We start from the raw sequence: 23,972 nt of genomic DNA on the forward strand, positions 1-23,972 counted from the left end.
ATGCAGGTCAGGAAGACTAAGTGGTAATCTGAAATCACTAGGAATTTCACATCAGGAATTGTCTCCATCTGGTGACCACATTTGGCAGGTGGGAGAGTAAGGATTGGCACACTGGGGCATTAGGAATGAATGAGATTTTAATGTGAGGATATGGATACAAGTAAGCTTCACATTGTCCACTAGCAAGACAACCTCTTGCTGTTCAACACTTGATTGTAGATTGGGACTTTTTATTCTCGATGCTGAGTGTCTCCTCACTGTGATCGCACCCAATTTTCCCAACTTGGCCAATGCCCACATTATTTGGGGCTGTGAAGCTTGTGCCCCATGATGCACTGTGCTAAATTTGTATTGTTACATATACCAAATAAATGTTCAACCCTCTTAACCTCAACAACAACATTGCAGATACTTGAACCCCAGTGAAGGCTCATGCCGTCTCCACATTAGTGTTCCTTATTCCAGTTGTAACTGGTTTCTCGAACTTTCTTCTTCCTGACTTCTAAACACTTCCAGGCCAAAAATGGGTTTCAAAGTCCTCAGCTTCCAATAGTTTGGAGGCTAGTTTTTTTTTAGAAACTAGCTTAGGACTTCAGCCCCCACTGTCCCACACCCACGGGTACAGATTCACTATCTTTCTGGATGTTTTCCCCTCCAACTACCTGGGGCTTCTTTTTCCTGCCCAGACTGTTTTGGAGACCGCTAAACTAACAGCACCTTCTCGCTCAGCTGAACCGGCACACTGCCTTATTACTTTTGGATAGTTCTGCCATTGAGCGATAGAGTCATAGTGCTGTACAGCACGGAAACAGACCCTTCAGTCAACCTCGACCATGCTAACCAGATATCCTAAATCAATCAAGCCTCATTTGCCAGCATTTGGCCCATTCCCTCTAAACACTTCCTATTCATATACCCATCCAAGTGCCTTTCAGATGTTGTAATTGTACCAGCCTCCTCCATTTCTTCTGGCAGGTCATTCCATACACACACTGCCTTCTGTTTAAACAAAAGTTCCCCTTTAGGTCCCTTTTAAAACTCTCCCCTCTCGTCTTAAACATATGTCTTCTAGTTTTGTACTCTTCGAACCCAGGGAAAAAGACCTTCTCTATTCACCCTATCGGTGCCCCTCATGATTTTATAAACCTCTATAAGGTCACCCCTCAGCCTCCGATGCTCCAGGGAACATGACCCCAGCCTATTCAGCCTCTCCATACAGCTCAAGCCCTCCAACCCTGGCAACATCTTTGTGAATCTTTTCTGAACCCTTTCAAGTTTCACACTTCCTGTAACAGGGTAACCAGAATTGCATACAGTATTCCTTCTTTATTCATTCACAGGATGTGGGCATTGCTGGCTAGGCAGCATTTTCTGCCCAGAGGGCAGTTAAGGGTCAACCACATTGCTGTGGCTCTGGAGTCACATGTAGGCCAAACCATGTAGGGATGGCAAATGGCCTAAGGGCACGAGTGAACCAGATGGGTTTTTCCCACAATCGACAATGGATTCATGCTCATCGTTAGATTCTTAATTCCAGATATTTATTACATTCAAATTCCACCATCTGCCATGGTAGGATTCGAACCCAGGTCCCCAGAACATTATCTAGGTCTCTGGATTAACAATCCAGTGATAATACAGCTACACCATCGCTTCCCCTCACTTCCAATAGTGGCTTAACTAATATCCTGTACAGCTGCAACATGACCTCCCAACTCCTTTACTGAATGTACTGACCAATAAAGGTAAGCATACCAAACACCCCCTTCACTGCCCTATCTACCTGCTACTCAACTTTAAAGGAACAATAAACCTGCACTCCAAGGTCTCTTTGTTTAGCAACACCCCCTAGGACCTTGTCATTCAGTGTATAAGTCTTGCCCTGATTTGCCTTTCCACAATGCAGCACCTCCACCTCACATTCTTTCTATGAAACTGGATTTCTGACATTAGGCAACAATGGTTTTCTCTCTCTGTTTTATCTTTATTCCTAAGGCACTAAGCTGTTCACCTCATACTGTCCTCCAAGGCTATCAGCCTTCATTGAAAATCTATGTGCCTACCAACTTCAGACATCCTCACACCACTTGGAACTCAAAAATGAAACAAATATTATGTTCTTCCCTTGTTGATACTCACAATATAAAAATTAAAATCAAACTTTAAACTATGCATTCCAAATGATAATATGTTATGAACCTTCACTGCGCCCGTGTTGTCTCCACTGCCTCACTTGACTTCTGACAGTTACAGAGTTGAGGACAACAGAATGGTCTTTGGAAGCAGCTTTCATTTTCTCCATTATACAAGGTACCATCTGTAATCCAAAAGTAATTTAAAACAACTTGTGATAGTTTGCACATTAGCAGTGTATTCATGATGTGTAACTGCCGACAAATTCAGTTACAAATGAGTCTTTCCATGAAGGTTTCTTATCTATTTTAGGCTTTAGTTTTTTTTTCTGTGTTGGCCCTAGGGAAATGTTCCCTCAACCGCAGACTTCAGCTCCATCTGTCACTTGGGATTATAAATATCAGTCATTGCACATTATTCAATGGACTGCATTCAGAAATTTCTGCAGTGCATATTGTTTGAGTACTAGGTGTTAAAGGAGCAATTTCTTCATGGACAGGTCTCCTGGCACTAAAATCCCTGCTAGAAACAGATCTCAACTGATGCTGGGCCTTCTTGCTTTTATTATAGCAAATTATTTTTATTATAAAGGCTTTATCATAAATCTTAGATTTATAAGGGTGAGTCCCATGGAGCAAGGAGCTATGTGCCTGCTTCAGACAGCTTTCCTGCAGCATTGCCTCAGTTCCTACACAGGTCCTGAGCTCACTTCATAACCCACTGTCATGTGACAATGATGGAAGTGTCAATGTGGCTCAGGTAGTGCCATTCCCACCTCTCCCTCAGAAAAAAATCAGAAACAGGAGCAGGTAGAGATTGTTCAGCCCATCAAGCCTGTTCCATCCTTCAATATGAACGTGACTGACCTTGGGTTTTCCTTTGTTCTTGTTTGGAATGTAGGTTGATGTAGTTAGTGTGAAATGATTGGCTCTCATGGCCATTAGGGAGGGATACAGCCTCCCTAAGGTCATGATTATGTTGAAGCTACCACAAAATCTTTGGCCAAAATACTTCCAAAGTTAAAGTTTTGAAGTTGCAGTGCAATGTTGGTTTGTTCTTAGTGCATAATCTTGACAAATAGCATCTCTAAATTTACAGCTAATGCCTGAAGACCAATACATGCTCTCCAGCAAAACCCTGTGATCCCAGAAATGACTCATTTGGCCTTCAGTCGGGGAGTACTGGCCAATTCAGGACAACTCAATGTTGTAATCACTAGATCGCCAGTGACACAACATTCAGCAGGGAGAGGAGAGAATGAGTAACCTTCCAATTGGTCGAATTGCCTCCAGGGAATCATTGAGGCCTGGTCAGCACCAGTTGCCACTTTCTCCATAGTTTATAGCCGAGCAATATCCACAGGCAAAGATCTAAACTAGCGTCTTGTTCAAAGTGACAAACTGGGTTCATTATGGTCTCCCAAGGCAATGACATCAGACAGTATCAGAATACCACGTATCATGAACCTTCTGTGTGACACGGCTCGTAGTCAGACCTTGAGGCAAAACTTAATAGAGGATCATTCTGTAAATGTAGAAAACATTTTCAGTAACAGACTTCTTATATTTTTACACTGCAGATAACTCAAATTCTGATCTCCAGTCACATTGGATTAAAATTTAGAAATGTGGAGAAGGAAAGTTTCCATCTCTCATCACCAGTGAAGCCCACATCCCATGAATGAATTTTTAAAAAAAGTGCTGAAGACTTTTGCATCAACTAAGAAACTAAAAGCAACATAGACAAAACCTTACCTGGTAGGCAAGGTGTACTTTGAACAACAGAAAACATAAGCCTTATTATTGTCTCAATGTATTCAATTACCCAGCCCTACAAAACATATATGAAATACTGGGGTTTCTGGTTGTATTAGCTATAAGAAGTTGGAGAAACTTAGATTGTTTTCACGAGAGCATTAGATGCTGAGGGGGCAACCTGGTAGAAGTTTATCAAATTACGAGAGACAATGGATAGGCAGAATTGTGGAGGCCCCTTTCCCAGAGTGAGATGGGGAAAGTTTAAAAGCGATGCGGGTGGAAAGATTTTTGCACAGAGGGCGATAGCTGAAATACACTGCTGGTGGGGGGGTGGTGGTAGAAGCAGATATGAGGCATTTAGACTCATCAGCAGGTGGACAATGGAGGGATACAGTTCACATGCAGGCAAATGGGATTCTTTTGGAATACCATCATGGTCAGATCAGACATGGCAGACTGAAGAGCCTGTTCCTATGTTGTACTGTTCTCTGATCTGTATTGCATGTACAATCTAGATCTTTAAAAGTCTTTAAAGGATATTGTCCATGGTCATGTTTTCTCATTCTTTGGTCAAGTTGGATTTTGAGTGACCATTCGAAAGGTCTTCCCCATTTTCAAAGAAATCCCAGGCCAGCTCCAAGCAGTGAGGTGAGGTTGTGGGGCCATGATCCCATCCCACATTCTGCTGCCGAATTTTATGTCTCACACATACCCATCTCTCTCTACCTCCATCCTCCGCTCTCCCTCTCCCTCTCGCTCTCCCTCTCGCTCTCCCTCTCGCTCTCCCTCTCGCTCTCCCTCTCGCTCTCCCTCTCGCTCTCCCTCTCGCTCTCCCTCTCGCTCTCCCTCTCGCTCTCGCTCTCCCTCTCGCTCTCCCTCTCGCTCTCCCTCTCGCTCTCCCTCTCCCTCTCGCTCTCCCTCTCCCTCTCCCTCTCCCTCTCCCTCTCCCTCTCGCTCTCGCTCTCGCTCTCGCTCTCTCACGCTCCCCCCCCCGTCCCTCTCCCTCTCTCACGCTCCCCCCCCTCTGTCCCTCTCTCTCTGTGTCTCTCTCTCTCTCTCTCTCTCTCTCTCTCTCTCTCTCTCTCTGTCCAAACAAATCTCAGGATATGGTTAGCTGGTGTTGCTTTCGTTTTTGATATGAATGTTTTGCAACTGTCCTCAATCTCTATTTGTACTCTCTTCTCATTCTCATGGCAACCAAACCATCATCCTTGAAAACAAGTCCAGACTGGGGATTTGACCATTGTGACAAGGAACAGTTTGACCCGCAGAAAGGCAACTGAGAGACTGGAATCAGATCAGTCACCTTCACAATAAGCTGCATCAATAGTCACAGTTAATTCTGATGGGTGTTCATGAGCACACTAGTCAGTACACAGGGAGCAATGATAGGTACACTCAGTACATGGGGTTTGATGCTGGGTGTGTTGGCCCTGGTGATTAGTAGACTGAGCAAGAGGATGGGTTCACTAGGCAGGAAGCTGGATATGTTGGAACATGATGATGAGTACAATGGGAGCAGTGAGGAGTAAGCCAGGCACAGAAATGCTGGGCATGGTGACTGGTACAAAGGGCACAGTGAAGGGTGTGCAAGGCTCTGTGATGATCACATCTAACACAGTGGGGACACTGAGCCGAGTAATGCTCTCATGGGGCTCAGCAAGGGCTGCATGAGACACGGTGACTGGGATGGTGGATGTGCTGAGGCATTCACCCTCTTCAGTGAGGGACACATCCTTGCTGAGTGATGCCCAGTCAATGGTTTTGAGATCTCAGTGAAGAACACCACTCTATTACTAATCTGAGTGCTCCTGACTGATGAAATGTGTGTCGGTGCTGAAAGCTGTAGCTCTCATTGTTTCGTGTTGAAACCCTGGCCTCAATATAAAGGCAATCTTGTGATTTATTGCATGAATTTTACTGAATGATCACAGCACATTTACCATTAAAACAATTGCCAATGGTGAGAAGTGATTGAGAAGATCTCAGGAGATTGACATTCTCACAGGAGGGGACTGAGCTGTAAATAGATTCTGCCTGCTCCCTGGCTTCTCACTTTTCAAGTGATTCATGTGGCTGATGTGGGGAATATTCCTATTCCAAGTAATCCTGAGTATCCCTTCCATGAATGCTCCATTTGTATCATACTCGGAGAGATCGTTGATCGGAGCACTGTGACTAATTGACACTATTAATATAAATCGATTTCAGAACTGACAGATTTGAAAGGAACTGCAGCAGTGAATATACATTATTTCTCATTGATGACTGGGCACTGGTGTCTCCACAGATAACATTCCCTAACTTCTTGCTAACATTTAGCATATTGAATTTATAAAATGGGAAAATTAAATCAGCTTAAAGTCATTTAAAAGGTGCCGCTATTGGGAAGATTTAACTACAAAGCTGATCGTTATTAACTACAATTCTCCAAGACAATTTTTAAGACAAATTTGGACAAGAACAAAGGAAATTACAGCACAGGAACAGGCCCTTCAGCCCTCCAAGCCTGCGCTGGCATGCTGCCCGTCACAACTAAAACCCCCTACCCTTCTGGGGGCTGTATCTCTCTACTCACATCCGATTCATGTATTTGTCAAGATGCACTTAAAGTCACGAAAGTATCCGCTTCCACTACCTCCTCTGGCAGCGAGTTACAGACACCCACTACCCTCTGTGTAAAAAAAAACTTGCCTCGCACTACACTTTCTAACCTTACCCCTCACACATTAAACCCATGGTCCCTGGTAACTGACTCTTCCACCCTGGGAAAAAGCTTCTGATTGTCCAGGCCCATCATAATCTTGTAGACCTCTATCATGTTGCCTCTCAACCTCAGTTGTTCCATTGAGAACAACTCAAATTTCTCCAAACTCTCCTCATAGCTAATACCCTCCATACCAGGTAACATCCATGGTAATAAAATGTGAGGCTGGATGAACACAGCAGGCCAAGCAGCATCTCAGGAGCACAAAAGCTGACGTTTCGGGCCTAGACCCTTCATCTGATACTATTTTAACATCCATGGTAAATCTTTTCTGTACGCTCTCCAAGGTCACCACATCCTTCTGGTAGTGTGGTGACCAGAATTGAACACAGTTTTTTAATGCGGCCTAACTAAGGTTCTAAAAAGCTGCAACATTACCTGCCAATTTCTTTCTCGGAATGGCAACTGGTGACGAGTGGTGTCCCGCAGGGTTCAGTGTTGGGACCACAGCTGTTCACCTTATATATTAATGATCTGGATGAAGGGACTGGGGGCATTCTGGTGAAGTTTGCCGATGATACGAAGATAGGTGGACAGGCAGGTAGTACTGACGAGGTGGGGAAGCTGCAGAAAGATTTGGACAGTTTAGGAGAGCGGTCCAGGAAATGGCTGATGAAATTCAATGTGAGTAAATGTGAGGTTTTGTACTTTGGAAAAAAGAATACAGGTATGGACTATCTTCTAAACGGTGAGAAAATTCACAAATCAGAAGTGCAAAGAGATCTGGGAGTGTTGGGCCAGGATTCTGTAAAGGTTAACTTGCAGGCAGAGTCTGTAATTAAGAAAGCGAATGTAATGTCGTTTATCTCAAGAGGGTTGGAATATAAAAGCAGCGATGTGCTTCTGAGGCTTTATAAAGCTCTAGTTAGGCCCCATTTAGAATACTGTGTCCAATTTTGGGCTCCACACCTCAGGAAGGACATACTAGCCCTGGAGCGTGTCCAGCGGAGATTCACACGGACGATCCCTGGAATGGTAGGTTTAGCATATGATGAACAGCTAGGGATCCTGGGATTGTACACATTAGAGTTTAGAAGGTTGAGGGGAGATCTAATAGAAACTTACAAGATAATGTATGGTTTAGAAGGGGTGAACGCTAGGAAGTTGTTTCCATTAGGCGGGGAGACTAGGACTCGTGGGCGCAGCCTTAAAATTAGAGGGGGTAAATTTAAAACTGAAATGAGACGACATTTCTTCAGCCAGAGAGTGGTGGGCTTGTTGAATTCATTGCCGCAGAGTGCAGTGGAGGCCGGGACGTTGGATGCATTCAAGGCAGAGATCGACAAATTCTTGATCTCAGAAGGAATCAAGGGCTACAGGGAGAGTGCAGGAAAGTGGAGTTGAAATGCCCATGAGCCATGATTTAAATGGTGGAGTGGACTTGATGGGCCGAATGGCCTTACTTCCACTCCTATGTCTTACGGTCTAATGATTTCCCTCAATTCCCAGCAATTTCCTCCCTTGCCTCTCTCAGTATTCTAGGGTGTATCCCATCAGGCCCTGGGGACTTGTCTACCTTCATGTTTTTCAAGGCCCCCAATACCTCCTCCCTTTTGATCTCAACATGAACCCAAAACTATCTACACACCCTTCCCCAGACTCATCCACCAAGTCCTTCTCTATGGTGCATATTAACACAAAACTCAGAATTTTCCTTTGATAGTGAAAGTGATTTCATTCTTTCTTTTATACACTTATGGGATGTGGGAATTGCTGGCTGGGTGAATATTTATTTCTATCCCTAATTGCCCCTTGAGGAGGTGGTGGTGAGCTGCCTTCTTGAACCACTGCAGTCCACATGCTGTACGTTTACCCACAATACCCTTAGGGAGGGAATTCCATATAAATACAACTTCTATATACATCAACATAAATTGCATCAAACATACTGATAGATTTGCCTGTCATGTGTTGTAAAGCAAAATATAGCTGTCAGTAAATTAGTGAAATTAGGACTTGAATTTGTAAAACACTCGATCACAGCAATGAATCAGGGGCTTTGTTTGGAGTGAATTGCCTCAAAAGGTAATCATTTCTCTTCCTGAAACATTTCACCATTGAAAAATTGTTAGAAGTTGCCATTTGAATCTGGATGAGAAATCAGGAATGAAACAGATTGCTGTGTGTGGCAATGTAGTGTTCAGGAGTTCAAGGCGGGTTTGATACACAGCTTAGCGTTGGGGTGTGAATACCACTAACATCAACCTTTCCATTCTGCTCTGTGCTGGAGAGTTTGAGGTTCTGCAAGTTGTCTTTGTTGTAAATTTCAAAGCTCAGGATCAAGAATTTGACCACCAAGCCGACTATCAGAAACTCGGGTTGATTGGACCAGACTATATTTCCCAACTCCTTTCTGTATCCTTTTTTGATCTCCGCTCCCCGAGATATAAACAAGACAAGATCACTTATGTACATTAGCTCCAGAGCAACAACATTGTGTGTCTGTCGAAGGACTGCAGTGGTTCAAGAACACAGCTCACCAACACCTTCTCCAGGGCAACCAGGGACAAGAGAAGTAAAAATCCTGGCAATTCTCAGGCAACAACAACACAAAGTAAACCTACACTGCCGAGTATGACAGAGTCTTGACAATTGTATCTCTTCACTGTCAGTGAATATATCCATACACACTCTTATTACAAAATCCATTTTCCCACTTCCTTTTCTCTCCTTCCTAGCTAGAGTCAGAGAGTAACACGGACAGTGAGGTGTTCTTGAAGCACAGGTTGTAAAAGAGGCACCCCATTTCTGCACAGCAAGCAGCCGTACAGAGCAAACCAAAAATTAGTAAGGCAACTGAAGATAAATGTTACGAGAGAACTTACTGCTCGAGTTTGGGGACTCGTCAACTGAGGTAGTATGGGCTGAGGTTAGAAACAGGAAAGGAGAAGTCACCCTGTTGAGAGTTTTCTATAGGCCTCCGAATAGTTCCAGATATGTAGAGGAAAGGATAGCAAAGATGATTCTCGATAGGAGTGAGAGAGACAGGGTAGTTGTCATGGGGGACTTCAACTTTCCAAATATTGACTGGGAACACTATAGTTCGAGTACTATAGATGGGTCAGTTTTTGTCCAGTGTGTGCAGGAGGGCTTCCTGACACAGTATGTAGATCGGCCAACAAGGGGCGAAGACTAGATTTGGTACTGGGTAATGAGCCCGGCCAGGTGTTAGATTTGGAAGTAGGTGAGCACTTTGGTGATAGCGATCACAATTCTGTTATGTTTACTTTAGTGATGGAAAGGGAGAGGTATACACCACTGGGCAAGAGTTATAGCTGGGGGAAAGGCAATTACGATGAGATTAGGCAAGATTTAGGGAGCATAGGATGGGGAAAGAAACTGCAGGGGATGGGCACGTTAGAAATGTGGAGCTTATTCAAGGAAGAGTTCCTGTGTGTCCTAGATAAGTATGTACCTGTCAGGCAGGGAGGAAGCTGTAGAGCGCGGGAGCCGTGGTTTATGAAGGAGGTGGAATCTCTGGTCAAGAGGAAGAAGAAGGCTTATGTTAGGATGAGATGTGAAGGCTCAGATAGGGCGCTTGCGGGCTATGAGGTAGCCAGGAAAGACCTAAAGAGAGAGATCAGAAGAGCCAGGAGGAGACATGAAAAGTTGTTGGCAGATAGGATCAGGGTAAACACTAAGGTTTTCTATAGGTATTTAAGGAATAAAAGAATGACAAAAGTAAGATTAGGCCCAATCAAGGATTGTAGTGGGAAGTTGTGTGTGGAGTCAGATGAGATAGGGGAAGCATGAAATGAATATTTTTCAACAGTATTCACTCTAGAAAACAACAATGTTGTCGAGGAGAATACTGAGATACAGGCTACTAGACTAGGTGGGATTGAGGTTCACAAGGAAGACGTATTAGAAATCCTACAGAGGGTGAATATAGATAAGTCCCATGGGCCGTTTGGGATTTATCCTAGGATCCTCTGGGAAGCCAGGGAGGAGATTGCAAAGCCTTTGGCATTGATCTTTAACTCGTCATTGTCTACAGGAATAGTGCCAGATGACTGGAGGAAAGCAAATGTGGTTCCCCTGTTCAAGAAGGGGAGTAGAGACAACCCTGGTAATTATAGACCAGTGAGCCTCACCTCAGTTGTTGGTAAAGTGTTGGAAAAGATTATAAGGGATAGGATTTATAATCAACTAGAAAGGAAAAATTTGATTAGTGATAGTCACCACGGTTTTGTGAAGGGAAGGTCGTGCCTCACAAACCTTAGTGAGTTCTTTGAGGTGACCAAACAGGTAGATGAGCGTAAACCAGTTGATGTGGTGTATATGGATTTCAGCAAGGCTTTCGATAAGGTTCCCCACAATAGGCTATTGTACAAAATGCGGAGGAATGGGATTGTGGGAGATATAGCAGTTTGGATCGGAAATTGGCTTGCTGAAAGAAGACAGAGGGTGGTAGTTGATGGGAAATGTTCATCCTGGAGAGCAGTTACTAGTGGTGTACCGCAAGGGTCGGTGTTGGGTCCACTGCTGTTTATCATTTTTATAAATGACCTGGATGAGGGAGTAGAAGGATGGGTTAGTAAATTTGCAGATGACACTAAGGTCGGTGGAGTTGTGGATAGTGACAAAGGATGCTATAGGTTGCAGAGACATAGATAAGCTGCAGAGCTGAGCTGAGAGGTGGCAAATGGAGTTTAATGCGGACAAGTGTGAGGTGATGCACTTTGGTAGGAGTAACCGGAATGCAAAGTACTGGGCTAATGATAAGATTGTTAGTAGTGTAGATGAGCAGAGAGATCTCGGTGTCCATGTACACAGATCATTGAAAGTTGCCACCCAGGTTGACAGGGCTGTTAAGAAGGCATACAGTGTTTTAGCTTTTATTAATAGAGGGATCGAGTTCCAGAACCAAGAGGTTGTGCTGCAGCTGTACAAAACTCTGGTACGGCCGCACTTGGAGTATTGCGTAGAGTTCTGGTCACCGCATTATAAGAAGGATGTGGAAGCTTTGGAAAGGGTGCAGGGGAGATTTACTAGGATGTTGCCTGGTATGGAGGGAAGGTCTTACGAGGAAAGGCTGAGGGACTTGAGGCTGTTTTCGTTAGAGAGAAGGAGGTTGTGAGGTGACTTAATTGAAACATATAAAATAATCAGAAGGTTAGATAGGGTGGATAGGGAGAGCCTTTTTCCTAGGATGGTGACGGCGAGCACGAGGGGGCATAGCTTTAAATTGAGGGGTGAAAGATATCGGACAGACGTCAGAGGTGGTTTCTTTACTCAGAGTCGTAAGGGAATGGAACGCTTTGCCTGCACTGGTAGTAGATTCGCCAACTTTAGGTACATTTAAGTCGTCATTGGACAAGCATATGGACGTACATGGAATCGTGTAGGTTAGATGGGCTTGAGATTGGTATGACAGGTCGGCACAACATCGAGGGCCGAATGGCCTGTACTGTGCTGTTATGTTCTATGTTCTTCGAAGCCTGTGTGTAGAATGAACTCCCAGAGGTGGATATTGGTACAATTATGTTTAAAACACATTTAGTTATGTACATGAATAAGAAATGTTTGGAGAGATATGGGCCAAGCACAGGCAGATGGGACTCTGTTTAGTTTGGGATGGTGATCGGCATGGACTGGTTGGACTGACTGGCCTGTTTCTTTACTGTATGACTATGACTCTATGATATGTGTAGGCGTTGGGGACTGAGTGTCACTCAAGCTGCACAGAATGTGTTATTATTTCATTCTTTCAACTGTCTTTATACAGGATATTGTTTCTGCGTTTCACAATCTGTTCTGTGTGTCAATCTCTTAAGATTCAAGAAATTAGCTTCCACTCCAGCTGTATTTTAAAGAATAGTTCTCTTTGCATTTTTCTTCTTTCTAATTTCCCAATTTTGATTAAATTTTCTCATCTTTACTCAGCTTGATTTTTAATATTGACATGACTTCATATCACATGGCTGTCTCTTTTTGGATACTGAATCCATTGTTTTGTCAGATGCGCATGTTCTATTAAATTCTCTTAGCAGCATAAATAGAATCTGGAAATTACTAAGAAATACATCTATCCAGGTGTCCTGCAAACAAAATGTACTTTTGTGCATGCAAAGTTGATTAATGCTGAAAAATGACTCAGTTTGTCAAAGCTTTCCATTTTATACTCATCAGGACACTTCATAAGAATACCACTTCAAGGACAAACTAATATTTGTACTGCTTGAGAGGACAATGTGATTGGTTGAAAGTACAGTCTGATTGGTGCCTGCATTCCATGGAGAATACACCAATTGGTGATGATTGACAGATTAGTGCTAGGTTTTGAGTCATTGTCATAGAGTTATACAGCATGAAAACGGACCCATCAGTCCAACCAGTCCATGCTGAACATAATCCCAAACTAAACAAGTCCCACTTACCTGCTCCTGGTCCGTGTCCCGCTAAATCTTTTCTACTCATACCCATCCAAATGTCTTTTGAATGTAATTATACCCATATCTACCACTTCCTCAGGAAGTTCATTCCATACATGCACCACCGTCTGTGTAAAAATAAAATTGCCCCCATGTCTTTTTAAAATCTCCCTTACCATCTTATAAATGTGACCTCTAGTCTTGAAATCCCCCATCCTAGAGAAAAGACAACTACCATTGACTCAATCTATCCCCCCTCATTATTTTATCAACTCTATCAGGTTGCCTCTCCACCTCCTAAGCTCCTGTGAGAAAAGTGCCAGTCTATCCAGCCTTCGCTGCTGACAGTGCCACCAAGTTTGGTATCATCCACAAACTTACTAACCATGCCTTCTATATTCTCATCCAGATCATTTATACAAATGGCAAACAGAAGAGGACCCAGTCCCGATCCCTGTGGAACACCACTGGTTACAGGCCTCCAGTCCAAAAAACAAAGCTGGGAAACTGAGAAATTAACCAGCGAATGGCTGTTACTAATGTTATTGAGTTGAATCAGGTGCAATGTGTGTACATGTTCTTTCCGTCAGCAGAGCCCAGGGCCCTATGTAATAATATATGTGGTTTCCATACATGCAAGCGCGCCACATTGCAACCTGACTGACACTGAAGATTTTTTTTTAAATTCATTCACACATTACTGATTTATTGCCAGAAGGCAGGTAAGAGTCAGCCATATTGCTGTGGTTCTGGATGTGAGTTTGCTCGCTGAGCTGGAAGGTTAGTTTTCAGACGTTTCGTCACCATTCTAGGTAACATCATCAGTGAGCCTTCGACGAAGCGCTGGTGTTATGTCCCGCTTTCTATTTATCTGTTTAGGTTTCCTTGGGTTGGTGATACCATTTCCTGTTCATTTCCATTTCCATAACCTTCCGGCTCAGCGAGCAAACTCACATCCAGAACCTCAACCTGAGCTACAAATCTTCTCAAAACTCGCTATATTGCTGTGGGCCTGGAGTCACATGTAGGCCGACCAGGTAAGGACAGCAGATTTCCATTAGTGAGCCAGTTAGACTTTTCTGACAACTGACTCATGGTCACCATGGCCTAGTGGTATTATAACTGGACTGTTAATCCAGAGACCCAGATAATGTTCTGCGGATCTGGGATCAAATCCTGCCACAGCCAGTGGTGGAATTTGAATTCAATAAATATCTGGAATTAAGAATCTAATGATAACCATGAATCCTTTGTCGATTGTCAGAAAAAACTCATATGGTTCACTAATGTCCTTTCGGGAAGGAAACTGCCATCCTTACCTGTCCGGCCTATGTGAATCCAGACCCACGGCAATGAAGTTGACTCTGAACTGTGCTTTGGGCGAGTAGGGATGGACGCTAAATGCTGCCTGGCCAGCAATGTCTTCATCCTGTAAATGAAGAACAGAAAAAATAGACTTTAAACCCAGATTTCTACTGAATTCAGATTTCACCACCTGTCATGGGATGATTCGAACCTGGGTATCTGGATTAACAGCCCAGTGATAATACCACTAGGCCTCCCCTAAATAAATTCAAAGAAAGGTTAAACTGAACTTGAAATGTTAATTCTGTTTCTCTTTCTGAAGATACTGCCAAACCCTAATAAACTTCTGCAGCAATTTTTGTTTTTATTTCAGAACTCCAACATTTACCAGCATTTTGCTTTCATTTGACCTACATGTCTTTTTTTAAAAGAAATATTCAAGTTCTGTACTACTAATCACTACTTATAAATGCAGTTTGAGGAGGAACTAGTTAATGAATACCCAGACAAACTTACACTTTGTCTGGAAAAGTAAACCAGTGGATGAGGTTCCTGTTTGCAACTAATCATAGGAAGAAATATTTCAGTGTGTGAGTGGTCAGTCAGTGAAACAGGCTCATTTGGGGAATTGAGAAGCAGAGAATATGATTCATTTTAAGGTAAATTAGATTCCTCTCCGAACTGAATATTGTGGGGTTAGATATATGTGTAATTTGCGTGTGGCTTGTGAGGAAAAGGTGACTTTGGGTCTAAGATTCACAAAGTTCTGAGCTGCTACAAGTTTGCTTTGTGTCCTGTCTCTGTGTCTCATAGCCTCATTGGTCAAGACTGAGCATTGTAATTAATTAACAACATTCTATTCTGGAGTTTATCATAAAGGAAGTGGCAACAGGACATTTAAAAATTGCCAACAGGCTTACACAAGCCAGCATGGATTTATCAAACAGAAATCAGATTTGACAAACCTACTGGAGTTTATTGAAGACATATCTAGAAGGGTTGATGAACAGTCAGTAGAATTTTCTTCTGGATTTTCAGAAAGCTCTCAATGAAGCCCCATATACGAGGTCAGTGAGCAAAGTTGAAGAACATGGGAGTGGTGGTGTGTGGGGATGTAGTGCATAATATATGAATCTGGGCTGACAGTTGGTTAGAGTACAAATAAATGGGTCATCTTCAAAGTGAAAACTTATAACAAGTGGAATACTGCAGGAGCTAGTGCTTGCGCTCCAACTGGTTAGATTAAACATCAACTATTTGGATGAGGCAATTGTGTAATATTTCCATGTTAATTAAAAGATAGAACTGTCATAGAAAGTGTGCACTGAAGGTTCACCAGCCTGTTTCCTGGGCTGACAAGTTTATCGTATCAGGTAAGATTATGTCAAGCGGGCCTGTATTCACTGGAGTTTAGAAGGATGAGTGGGGATCTCATTGAGAAATATAAAATTCTGTCAAGGTTGAATATTCTGAATGCAGCCGTGGCATTTTCCTGGCCAGTTGTCCAGAACAGGGGGTCATGGACTTGGTATGCACAGTCAGTCATTTCAGATTGAGATGAGGAGAAATCACTTCCCTGCAAGGATGGTGAACCTGTAGAATTCTGTACACAGAGGGCTGTGGAAGCCAAGGTGCTGAATATATTTCATTTAAAAGAAGGAAACTAAATGTGTCAAAGAGAGATGAGTAAGTGGGAGTATGACATTGATGTAAAGAATCAGTCATGATCACATTGAATGCCAGAGTGGAAGGGCCGAATGGTCTGCTCTGTTCCTGTTTTCTCTCTTGCTGTGTACCATGGCACAGTAGGTGGAGAATATGAAGGGTTTTGGTTAACTTTCTGGCAGTGGCTCCCATTCCTCTGTTTGAATCCCAGTCTGAATGTACAGTGTGTTGGCTGGGTGTGATCGGTCAGGATTGTGATGGGGTGGTGAGGACAGTAGTTAGGGGGTGTTATGGTGGACAGAGTTGCAATTTGGTGAATGGCAAAAGCTGCCTGACCCGAGTGAGTGCAGATGACAATCCTATAATAGGAACCAAGAACATCCCATAATACTGGAGGAGGCAGAGCTCAGATTCCCTGGAATATTGGCTCACTAAACACTCACCAGGTGTTCATTCTATCGGTGCAGTCAGACTTAGGATCAGAACAAACAAAATGGTTCCAAACGCGTTACTGTGTTGAACCTTCCAGAGTCATCACACAAAAGCAGTTAGTTAGTTTCTTTCTCCACTGAGAAAGTACAGCTCAGTAACCAGATACTTTATATTATGGAAGTAGTTTCTTTCATCTACCTGTTCAGAGATGTTATGACATTTCTCTGGTGCAGGTGGGACTTGAACTCAGGACTCCTAACCCAGAGAAAGAGACAGCACCACTCTGTGACCTGACTCCTATCTGAGGAATTTGGTGTCCAACAGGAAAGATCGTGGCACATTGTGTGAACACTCACTGTACAGCAGATGGAGCCAGAGGGAGAGAATCAATTCAAGAGGTTTAAAACTGGCCAATCCCAATCCTTCATTTATTTGCCCTCTCTATCATTCCATTACCCCTTTTCTTCTTCTCCCATTGTCTTGGGTTTCGATGCTTCAGTGCCTCACCCACTCTCCCCTTTCCCCTCTCCACCCCCATTCTCCTCATCCTCCTTGTCGTCTCCCACTCTTTTCCCCCTTCACCCCTTTCCCCTCCCCATCCCCTTCCACATCCTTTTTCCCATCACACCTCAAAGCCCAATCCCTCCACTTCCCTCATCTCCTTTCTCCTCCTCCTCGCACTTCTTGCCCCTCCCCACTCCCTTCCTCCTCCCTCCTCGACCCCCCCCCCCCCCCCCCGCTTTCCCTTAAACCTTGGAAATACATCACTGTTCATTTACTGTCACAGGGTCAAAATCCTGGAATTCTTTCCCTAAAGATACTGTGGGTCCATCTGCAGCACATGGACTGCTGTAGTTCAAGAAGGCAGCTCACCCCAACGTCCTCAAGGGGCAACTAGGAACAGGCAAGGAATCAATGATGTGTACATTCCAAAAATGAATAAAATAAATCTGTCCTACCTCATCCACCTCGTGAATTGTACATTTCTTTTGTCCCTTTTTTTGGGTATCCCATCTGGCCTCCCTCCCCCTCTCACTCTAAACCCGCCTCCCCCTTTCACTCTAAACCCGCCTCCCCCTCTCACTCTAAACCCGCCTCCCCCTCTCTTTTCCCTCTCTCTCTCTCTCTCTCTCTCTCTCTCTTCTCTCCCCTTGAGCACTTTAAATCACCTCCTGAATCGCCCGAGCTAATGTCTCCCTTTTTGTCTCAGTTACACTCCTGTTGAACACCTTGATACTTCCCAAAGGCGATATATAAGTGCAGGGAGTTGTTCACAAAATCGTTTGAGTGCAGGAGGAGATCCTTTGGCACATTGTGCTTGCACAGACTGTGGGGGGTAGATTTTTCTGGCTGCTGTTCCTGCAGTTAAAGTCCCAACTGAAATTCTGAAGTCTTTAATCTGGCCAAACCCATGGGACTGCAAACAGGGCTCAGACTGAGGGATGGTGTCAACAATGAGTGGATTATCTCAGCCACCTCATAGTCCCATTTTAATATTGGGAAACCTGGTATGCAGTATTTAAGATGATCTGGTTTCCTCCCACAGTCTGAAGATGTGCAGGCTAGGTAGATCGGCCATGCTAAATTACCTGTGGTGTTCAGGGGTGTGTGGGTTATAGGGGGATGGCTCTGTAGCTGGGAATCTGATGTCATTAGCTATTTAGGGAGGGTGTCCAGCATGGAAGTCTAACACTTTTCATAAAAAAGAAGTTCCTAAGTGGCTATATTTCCTGCTTCAAAACCACCTCCAACTAATAATAGAGATGTATACGATCACGACAGGTGAAGATGAGTGGAACATGGCCTATCCCGAGGCTGGGGTACTTCAAGAGTACAGTGTGTTTTTTAAGGTGAGAAGAGCAAGTATTTTTTTTAAACAATTTTTTTTACACTATGTGGTTCACATGTGGAATGAACTTCAAGAGGAAGTGGTGGATGCAGATATGGGCAGAATTAGATTAGATTCCCTACAGTGTGGAAACGGGCCCTTTGGCCCAACAAGTCCACACCACCCCTTGAAGCATCCCACCCAGAGCCATCCCCCTACAACCCACACACCCCTGAACACCACGGGCAATTTAGCATGGCCAATCCACCTAGCCTGCACATCTTCAGACTGTGGGAGCAAACCCACACAGACGGAGGGAGAATGTGCAAACTCCACACAGACAGTTGCCCGAAGGTGGAATTGAACCCAGGTCCCTGGCGCTGTGAGGCTGCAGTGCTAACCACTGAGCCACCATGCTGCCCATACATTTGTTTAAGACAAATGGATAAGTACATGAAGAAGGAAAGTTTTGGAGGGATAAGTGCCAAATGCAGGTAGGTGGGACTAGTTTAGTTTGGAATTGTGGTCCACATGGATTGTTTGGACTGAAGGGTCTGTTTCCATGCTGAATGACTCTATGATTCTATGATCGTATAACACCTGCTGCCTAATTAAATGTACTCAAGAAGTCATCATAGCCTGACCAGACCAGAGGCTGTTCTGTCATTAGAAAGAGACAACTGATGGTGGTTTAACAAGCTGAGGGTCACCACGCCTCAGGCAAGGGGAGAGGTTGAAAAGGAGATCCCTCCATGGTAAGCTCAGTCAGTGATGGTGATGGTTGGTTTCTGAAGCAGTGTGAATTAAATCAAGGTTACACAAATAACCATATTTTGGAGGCAGGGGTTGTCAGTTGATTGCTTGTCTTGTTGTACGTTGTTTCTCTGGTTGCTACTGGTTCTCCTTGTGTGACTTGTCCAGTTTTTCTTTACTTGCCACTGTTGATATTTTGTCTGTGGCACATCCACAAACCCATCGAGGAGATGGTGCCTGGGTTTTAATCGAGGGTCAGATGGTCTCATCATTTTAAAGTGAAGTGACATCACCAGATGTGCCAACACCAAGAGTAAATTGATTAGTAAAAAATAGTTTAAACGAAATGAAATTTGCCCAGTGAAAGTTGTCAGACAATCTTCGATTTATCATACCTTCCACACAAGCAGGCCTGGCTGGTTACCATGGAGATGGTGAGTTTCAATGAACGTGTGTCTGAAACTCCCACTAAGGTTCCTGCTATGCTTGCTCCTTTGTTTTATAGAACTGGAATTACAGTGCAGAATGAGGCCGTTCTACCTGTTGTGTGTCCTGCCCCTCTGCAGGAGCAGTTTAGCTAATCGCATTGCCTTGCCTTTCCCCACATAAACCCTGCAAATTATTTCTCTCAGACAGTGATCCAATTCTCTTTTAAAAGCCAATGACTGAATCTCTCCAGACCGTCTTGCTGTCGATTTTCCTGCCAGTTGCTTTATAGTGATGACTGCAACTTTGATTGCTGATCCCTTTTGTTCCTGTTCCTCCTAAGACATTCTATTCAGATCCTTACCCATTCGGATCTTCTTCAAAAAACATGACTTTTTTCCTGTTCTGTCCCTGGAGATAAACCTGAAAGCCCCAAGCTTCTCCTGTTAAACCAACCTTTCTTTTAATAATTTGTTAATGTGATTTGGGTGTCATTAGCTGTACCAGCATTTATTGACCAGCCCGAGGTGCACTCTTGAAGAGACAGAGTCAGTTTTGTGTAGATAGATCCATAAAAAATGTCACTGGAAATGGAGTTCCAGGATTTTGACCCAGCAACACTAAAGGAACAGGATATATTTCCATGTCCAGATGGTGCGTGGCTTGGAGGCAAACATGCAGGGGGTGGTGTTCTACTGTATCTGCTGCCCTTGTCCTTCAAGACGGAACTGTTATCTAAAGAGCCTAGGTGAATTTCTGGAGTGCATCTTGTAGGTAGTTTACACTGCTGAAACTGAGCATCCGTGGTGGAGGGAATGAATGTTTGCTGATGTGGTGCCAATCAAGCAGGGGCTGCTTTATCCTGGATGGTTTCAAGCTTCTTGACTGTTGTTAGAAGTGCACCCACCCAGGCAAGTGGGGAGTACTCCATCACACTCCTGACTTGTGCCTTGTAGATAGTGGACAGACTTTGGGGAGACAGGAAGTAACCAGCAGCCATTATCTGTGGGTCCACCTTGTGTGGACTATTTGGCCAAACGCAGCCCCAGACCAGGGTGTGGCCCTGCTGTCTGCTCTGATATTCAAGGTTGCAGCTTGCATTTGGTGTGGGATTGGGATCAGGAGCCCTGGCTGATTTCCAATGTCTTCCTCCCCCATGTCCTTCCCATGTAGAAGGAGGAAGAAGAGTCGCTCAAATGAGGTGTTGGATGAGGGTACTGTTACAACATTTAAAAGACATTTGGATAAGTTCATGAATAGGAAATGTTTGAATGGATATGGGCTAACTGCAAGAAGGTGGGACAAATTTAGTTTGGGATGTCTGGTTGGCATAGACTGGTTGGATCGAAAGGTCTGTTTCTGTATGACTCTAAATTAGAGAACTCTTTCAGAGAACTACCACAGGAGCAATGGGCTGAATGTTTTCTTCCTGCACAGTCTCATTCTATGATTTATTTAGGAGACATAATATTATATTAACCAAACCTAGAACTGATGGACATCTTACTGTTGAAAGAGAGCTTGAGTAAATCTGTCTCCTATCTGAGCTGACATTTGAGTGTGGTGGAAATCCACCCATTGATGGTATTTTTGATCTTATACTGGATTTTTTGGATCAAGGACGGAATGCATTGTGGGGAGTGATACTGAGCCACACAGGCAAACAGAAGGATCCAGGTTGGATCCGTGGCATGAACGCATTTCAACTGGAGTGAGAGGGGGATTGAAATCAGCATCCATATCACTGAGTCAGGAAGGATCAACCAATATGAAGGTCCTGCTCTTGACCAATATTCCACCATCTGTGCAGGAAAGTGTTGAGTGTTGGCAGTCAAGACACCATGACAGGAGGATCAACTGTGAGCCATTTCACAGTGAAATAATCTGAAGTGTGATGCTGCTCAGTGAAGAACTTTGAAAGAAAACTGTTTGATCTGGGTTTTAACTTCCCACATTTCGGTTGATCAGTTAGATAGTTTTGCTTGAGTTGGACGGAACGGGAGGTCACACTTGTGTAAAATAATCTCTCTATTCTTACTGAGATAAGATTTAATTTGAGTTGCTTGTGAGCTGAAAAGTGCATTTTCACAATGACTGCTTGTCCTAATTAAGCTGCAGCTTGGATTTAATGGTGAAGAATGTTTGAGAAATGTTTCTTTGGCACATTTGGCAGATTTTTGACAGTCTCCTGAACTTCAGCAGGTCAACATACCTGCCTCTTAGTTTTATGCCACTAGAGGATGTTTTAAATGTTAATGATCTGAAACTCGCTTGAATTAATTGATCATATCTCAGGATGTCATTTGGAACTCTGTCAGTGTCTTTCAGCATCAAAGTCAAATCGATTCTGATCTCATCATTGACTGCAACTGTGTGACCTTTCTTATTTCAGGAGTGGCAGGCAGATCATCTGAGGTTGAGTGTTCGCGAGCTCAGTAACTTATCAGACTCCCCTGGAACTGGAATTCGAACCTAAAACCAGAATGTTTGAATGGAAAAGTATGAGTCAGATCCCCAGGCAAGAAAAGCCCTTTACATTTCCTTTTATTAAGTTTACAACATTTCTCATGTTCACTTTGTTCTATTAAGTGATCCCTTGATATTATTTAAAATGTTCACATCAAAGAATAAAACAAAAATCAATTTTATGTGAGATTTCACATAAACAAAAAACAAATGTGCTTTTAGCTCCAACAACATAAGCTGGTGCCTCTTTGATAATGCGCAGTATTTTCTTTTGTTAACTTTGGGAATTTTACAGGTTTCAAGCCAAAATCCTGATGGAACAGTTGTGCATGGAACAGTGACCTTTCCAGGGAAGTGGGTGAAGCTGTTTCATGTTTCACTGATAGATCTGGATAGAGCTGACTGGAAGCACAATTGATTGTAAATTGCGTGCCAACAGATTGTGGAGAACAAAGTATGTGGTGAAATGGAAATTGAAGCAAAAAGAAAATCAGTGAGATCGGAACAGTGACCTTTTAAATTCACTTTCAGGGTTTGGATGTCACTGGCTGGGCCCACCATTTATTGACCATCCGTACTTTCCCTTGAGAAGGTGGGGCTGAGCTGCTCTTTTGAACCACTGCAGTCCATGTGCCGTAGTTAAACCCACAATGCTGTTAGGGAGGGAGCACCAGGATTTTGACCCAGTGGCACTGAAGGAACAGTTGAATATAGTTTCAAGTCATGATGGTGATTGGAATGGAGGGGAATTTGCAGGGGGTGGTGTTCCCTTGTATCTGCTGCCTTTGTCCTTGTAGATGAAAGTATATGTAGGTTTGGAAGGTGCAGTTAGAGGCGCTGTATAAGTTGGTGCACATTGTAGATGGTGACATTTTCTTTGTACTAATGAGAAGCACAGCCAAAGGCAGCAACTTTAAGCAAGTAAAACATGATAAATGTTACATGATAAATTTACTTTGAAATGTAAATTTGTTATCTTGATAAAGATCCAATAATATTGAGTTTGAAATCTTGGTGATCAAAGTATTTATTTTTTATTGAGTGCGATGGGAATAAATTGCCTAAAATCTTGTGAAGTTGTATTTTAAGAAAATTGTTGGATATTTGACAGCTGATGGGAATTGTTCAGAAATCTGCACATAGGAATACACAAGAACCATAGAGCAACAGTCTCTGGTATGAAACAAATCCGAAATATTCTGCAAATTCTGTAAGTGGATAATTGGAACAGTCACAGTGTTTCCTGATCTTTGTATTGAATTCCAACTGTCTTGCAACTCTGCAAGGGGGAAGGTCAAAGGGCGAGAGAGATTAGAGATCAAAGGTGTTATAGAATGAAAGACAAAGGGGAGTCAATAGAGAAAAGCAACAGAGAATTGATTCAGTGTCAGTGTTAATGGCAGAGCTGTGAACTAGAGCCTCTGGGTACTTGTCCTCTGCCATTTCCACTATAGAAACAAAATTATTCCCAAATATTTACTGCAACCAAAACAATTAAATTGAAGGAAACAATTAAACTCTGCCAAGGAGAGACATTTTCAATTAAATAAAGTTTTACATGCAAATGCCTTACTTGAACAAATGTGACATTTTCACACATTTGACATTTAATTGGCCACTCCTGTCAAGAATGTTTTCTTTCTTATCTCATACGGTATTCCACTGAATAACCCGATCTTTATTTACCTCAAAATCTCGGCATCAGTGAGCTTGATGTGAATAGTTGGCTTTCTTGTAAATTTTCAGACTGTATGAATCATCTTCAGAAAGCCTTGAGAAACCTGTCATTGTTGACTCCACAAAGCTTGCTGGATGATGGGACTGCAGTGGGTTTGAAAGTGGGGACAGACTACAAACCAGTTTCTGCTTCAGCTTGCAGCTGCAATAACAGAGCTGTTCATTGTTGGCAGCAGGCCAAGTCATCCAGTACCGCGGTACATATGCAGCCAGTTGAGATGATGTTCAACACTATGCACTTATACATTTCTCCACATATCCACTGCTTTCAAAGCCTTCCATTACAATTCATGATGTGTCATAAAACCCTGCTCCCTGACCTCTCTCCA

This window comes from Stegostoma tigrinum, chromosome 37 (assembly GCF_030684315.1).
Source record: "Stegostoma tigrinum isolate sSteTig4 chromosome 37, sSteTig4.hap1, whole genome shotgun sequence".
In the NCBI taxonomy this organism is placed as follows: Eukaryota; Metazoa; Chordata; class Chondrichthyes; order Orectolobiformes; family Stegostomatidae; genus Stegostoma; species Stegostoma tigrinum.